The following is a 6,000-nucleotide window of genomic DNA, read 5'->3' as shown; positions in this document are numbered from 1 at the left end:
GTTAGTGACACAACGAGCTCCACTCATTTCAAATGCACATGATTAGATTTTCCCTTGAAAAGTTTTCACGGCACCTCGGAGGGTTGACATCACAGTCGATAACTCAAACGTTTGCACCTTCTACATAAAGTTGTGTTTAAATGAGCTCAGGTACTTCTTTTTACGAGTACCCAAGATGGATGATTATCATGAAGAGATCGATGCGAACAATCAGCTGCAGTCAGCTTCGATCGAATTAAAGTGCTCATGAACTACCTCACTGCTGAAATTTCAAGTTGGAAACATTTGAAATAGGAAGCGTGAAATGAAATGCAATAAACTAAAAAAAAAAACAACAGTTTAATTTGACACTGGAGACTCAAAATATGTTGTGCTATCTTCCTTAAATTCCATGTTCAGCTTTCATTTATTCTTAAAGAAAACTGTAAAGACTCTGTAATATCACATCTGTGATGGATCAACAGTTTATCACAGTCACTGCAGTTTCTCTTAACGAGAGAGGTTTTAAGTGGCCAAACTCGGATTATTTCGACATGCTGAACAGTGAGGATCAAAAGAAACCCTGAAAGGTTCACTATTACATTGAGGGAGACCTGGTCAGTCTCTTTTACTGGTATAGTTTGGTTTCCACTGCAGGTCCCCTTGATTTTTCAATGAAGCATCATCCTAATGAAGACATTCTCTTTCAGGCCAGAAGCTCCTCCAGCTCTTCGTTCTTCTCACTGACTGACACATCAGATCTACTGCTGGTGAACATACTGTACATCTGTGGGAAACATTGAACTGTCCACTTAATGCTCTACCAAACCGTCTTCACAACCTACCACATTAGAAATTTTAATTTCAGAATTGATTTTTTTTTTTGATGGAGTTTACATGTTCTCAAGCTATAGTGCATAGTTCCAGAAAGTGATTTCTGGAGTAAAACCTTTTTTTTTTTTTTTTTTTTAGTTTTGAACAAGTTGTAAAAGTACAACCTGAGTTCATGGTGATGGTTCAACAGGGATCAGAGAAGCTAAGACGCATTAAGAATAGAAGACCAGAGAATCCCAGTCATCTCTGCCCCCCTGCATTTTCAAACAGACCAACTGAGAGATATAATCTCCCCAGAGGATCCGGGGCATCCTCCCAGTGGGACGGGCCTTGTGGATCTCTAATTGGAGGCAACTCTGGGTGTCCTCATCAAATGCCTGAGTCACTTCAGCTGGATGGTCTCAATGTGGAGGAGGGTTGTTCCTCTCTCTATCACACAGAGTGAGGCAAACTTTACAGCCTTACAGCTCAGCTACTTCTATCTCACAGTACAGCAGGACATTACCACCACATTACCACAAGATCCTTGGTTGTAGGAATCGGATTAAAAGATGGATGAATGGATGATTGATCATAGGATTCAAAGTTTGGCGGTGCATCCAATCCATTTTACACTTAGTGGTAGACTGCTATGTGACACGCTGAAGGCCAGAATGTGACGGAGCCAAAAGGACAACTTCATCTGCAAGGAGCAGACGCCATCTTTCTGGCCTTCCGACGCAATACCCTCTTGACCTCCACTTGGCAGCACCACCCTGTCCATAAAATCACAAACATCAGTCTTTGGATTAGAAACATCTGTTTTCCTCAAGTGAGACAAAAATGCAACACACAGCATATGACTGCTTTTATTTATAAAATAAAATCATTTTTATTTCATTTTTTTTATAACTACATTTAGTAAGCTTGGAGAAGGGATGCTCGAACATTTAAAAAAAACATCACTAAGTGTTGTCCACTTCACCACAATTTCTTTTCTGAAAAAACTCAAAATATGTTAATACAACCATTGACATAGTCATCAGATAAAATGTGAAGCATATATCAGAGTTTCATGTCTCTTCTGAGCACCATACATCCATTGGGATCTCTGTGGTAACAGCATTGACAGAGTTTGGTAAATCATTTACACTCCTGACGTCTTTCTAATCCTCCTGCCATGGTGACCCTGGCTTCTTATTATCTCATTATGTTTATAGTGACCCAGTGGGCACCTTTTACAAGGAGCCAGTATGATAATAATCACCCCTGAGAACTGAAACAACCATTCTTTACCACATTTTGCATAATTTGGATTTCGTTGCCAACATGTGTGCTTAGCTATTTGCTGACTAGATAAGCCCACAGGGGTCGAAAGAGAAGAGTCATCTGGAATTGTTTGCGATTTGCAGCCGGAGCTGTGAGCTGCTTAATTTCCCCTGTCAGGACTCTAACTATGTTGTGGCCCTCGAACCTGTATGGCAGTAATTACAGCCAGACAAAGACCTGAGATTTACTGGTGCACATACACCGTAAATTTTCTAAACTGTTAATTAAATTCTGCTGCGTTAAATGTGTTTGCTGCCAGCATCCGTCATGGCAGCAATGCCCATGTGTTTTGGATTTGTTCGTTACTGTTTCTTTTCTTTTTTCTTTTTCTATTGGCTTCGGAGAGCTTTCTCATGACGCAATCAGGTTGTTGTGGGACTCTTTTTCTGCTTCCCTCCCGTCCCCTCCCATTCCCCTGTCCTTCCCTTTCTCCTGTGTGCCCTATTCCTGCTCCCCTGTGTGACCCCGGCTCACATGTGGGTGAGACCAAGTGGTAATGAATTGGTTTCATATGAGCGTCTGAGCATAAGCAGAGCAGAAAAATTCATTAGTCTGGTTTTGTTATATCCCGTGGGCTGTGTAGACACACACACACACACACACACACACACACACACACACACACACACACACACACACACACACACACACACACAAACACCCACACACACACAAGAAGAAGTGTGTTTTCGAGCATTTCAAGAACAAAAATCAAATGTCCCAGTTGGCTCCATACAAGCTGCCAAACTGCAATGAGTCTCATTATCCTAAATTATGGTTATTCAGTGTATCTCAGCTGGTAGGTACACTGCTGTGGTCACTAGAGGGCTATCAAAGCCAGCAGTGGTGTAACTTTGAGCTTTTGCTGCAGTTAATAGTCAGGTGCTTTGGGCTGATTGCACACAGGCTTCTCATTTGTGGTGTGAATGTGTCACATGATATTATAAGCATGTCGGGCATTATAACCTTTGTAAAAGGTGGGTCACAAACTGTTTTATGGGTTCAGGCATGTCTGTGTGAGTTTCCAGAGAGTGAGAAAGTGAGAAACTACAATTTCCTCCAGTTTAGACATCATCAGATGCTTTTTTCCCCCCCTCACTGTGGTCAGGGTGCCTTTCTATTGCTGTTTGAGCAGAGTCACTCGTACACGACATGCATATCCAGAGACCACACAGACACAGGGACACACGCTCCCTCTCTTTCTATCACAAACAGGCTCACACACTGATTTACAGCTCGGGCAGTTGTCCTCCCACTCGGTGTCCTGGTGCTGCAGCAGCGCTGTGGGGGGGCACCGAGGTCCCAGCTCTGAAGATTGGATGTCTGCAACATGCCACCACTTTATGAAAGACAAGTCATTTAAAAAAAAAAGAAAAAAAAAAAAGTTTGGGGACACAGTTGGAGGCCTTTTTGTCATCTCCGTTGCTTCATTCAACTCAGATCTATCTTAAAGTTCTCTTTATTTTAGATCAGTGATCACTAAAGAGGAATCATCAAATTTATTAAAACCAAACATCATACTCAGAACTCTTTAATATACGGTATGTTTAAATTTTGTTGCCTTCATGTTGAATCTCTGAGCATCAATGGCAATATCGTCACATCTTACTTGTAATTAAGAAATTATACTTTATTTTATTGGTGCCTCTCATTTGGTATTATATGTTCAGCGCATCAGAAAAAAATTCCCACACCGACAGAGCCTTTAAATCATTTCTAGTCTCTGAATATTTTGGAAAGTTGACTGACATTGAGTGACATGTTTGCTGCTTTTAAAGTAAATCATATTATTATACCAGAAGGACAAGTGTTACACTAATGCCATCACTTTTGGCAGTGTAGGAGTTAACAACTGTTTACTATAATTAATTTTTAATGCAATTGTAGGGTTGCAGAGCTGCTGTGTCCCTTTTTCTCTCCTCACTACTGAACATGTTGTCTTAATGGATGCTCTTTCACTCAGGTATTCACAGAAGAAAGAGTGCCTCATTAATCCTCAACTGATTCTGTCCTCCAGCAACAAGACAGATATCTGACGATAAGTAATATTAGTTTTAGTCCGTATCAACAGCATCTCTGACTTGTGTTCTTTTACTGATAAGACCTGTCTGCAGTTGTCTGCATGTATATTCATCTTCCCTGTTTTGTTGCTGCTTCTTCAGGTTTTATATTAATTCTTTATTAGTTTGAAAATCCACTGATGCAACTTCAGCTGAACTCCTCGGCCCTTAATGAGTCAATCAATCACGAGACTGATTCATACAATGATGAGATCTCAACTTAATGTATCACTAGAAAAACATACATAGAATATATACATTAATGCAAACACTTTGTTGTTATAAAAGACCCCCATATAACCATATGTTAGCTGTGTACATTTCCGAATAATCTAGTGTATATTTTCCTCATATGATCAATGCTTGGCAAACTGTCCCAGCAGCATGTCGGTGTGGAATAAACTCAACCACAATATTTACCACAGCGAGCATTCAACGCGATGTGTACACAGTGCAGCTTTCCCATACTCCTCCCGTGGAGGGTCACAATATGGCAGCTGCATTTGTTTGCTCGGTGGACTTGTGCTTGATTGTGTGGAGGGCCTGCTCTCTGTTTGACACAGAGCTCTCCACAATATGAACACTGCCAACACAAACCCAGAGGGATTCAATGTTTTATTGTTCAGTAAGTCTCTAAGCAGTGGAGACATTATGTCTTTAATGGGTGAATTAAATGTTGCGCGTATACGTGTGTGTGTGTGTGTGTGTGTGTGTGTGTGTGTGTGTGTGTGTGTGTGTGTGTGTGTGTGTGTGTGTGTGTGTTTCTCTGCCTGGTGATGCATGAATGAGCCCTCTCTTTGGTTACTGGCTTGTGTGTTTGTCTGTCTGTGACCCTGTTTGTGAGCCGGAGCCTATGTGTCAATAGGTATTTTTAGCACCACCTCTCACTGCATTGCAATGACACTCATTCGCACCCCTCCAAGTCCCCCCACCCTCCCCAACACACCCCCCTCTGCTGGCTTCTTCTTCTCCCCTTCTCCCCATCTCTTACCCATGTCACCCACCCTCCTATCCATCCCGTTTCTGGCTTCTTTCAGTTCTCCAAAACATTCACTCTCGCTGAAAGTAGCCGCCAACAGCATGTCTGAAAGTTTGGAAACGGAGCTCAGGAGTTTAACACAAGATACATAAAACATATAATAAATACAGTACTTGAATATTGTCCCTTTGTATTTACCAACCACAGCACCCTGTCACACTGCTGAAGCATTGTATTTATGTACATGTTGGCCTATGTGTATATGAATATATTGTATAGGTATGTATACATCAGTATAGATAGATAATGATGTCAAAATGATGAAGGTTGTACTTTTATTATCATTACTATCACTACTAGTTTCAATGATAGTTGTAACATTAGTCTTATTCTTTGTCACAGCAACTACTTTCTTGCTTTTACTTTAGTGATTGTTATTCATGATAGTTGTGTTTTTATTATTATTGCTATTTGGAACAGATACCATTTTTATTAACATCCTAAGCTACCAAACATCGTATCCAACAAACCAGCCCTGTTCTCCTTTATGTATGATGGTGTTGATAGTTGTCACGTTGTTTGTTATTTTGTTATTTCGCCAATAGAATTTAAAGAAGTAGAAGACGCCCGGGGACAGGGAATTAAATCAGACTGGAGTTGATGAAGACCTCAGGCATTTATTTCAAAATGACTGCTGTGAGTCTCGTCTCTTCCTTTAGGCTATGGCTAATTTAAATATTAATTAGAATAATTAAAGGATCGCTAGAATTATATGTCTTCTCACACAGTCTCTGGGAACATGACATGGATGTTTGAGATAAACTACTGTTTGAGCTGAAG

The sequence above is a fragment of the Lipophrys pholis genome (genome assembly GCF_963383615.2).
Source record: "Lipophrys pholis genome assembly, chromosome: 9".
NCBI classification, from domain to species: Eukaryota; Metazoa; Chordata; class Actinopteri; order Blenniiformes; family Blenniidae; genus Lipophrys; species Lipophrys pholis.
Note: the sequence above shows the minus strand (reverse complement) of the source record.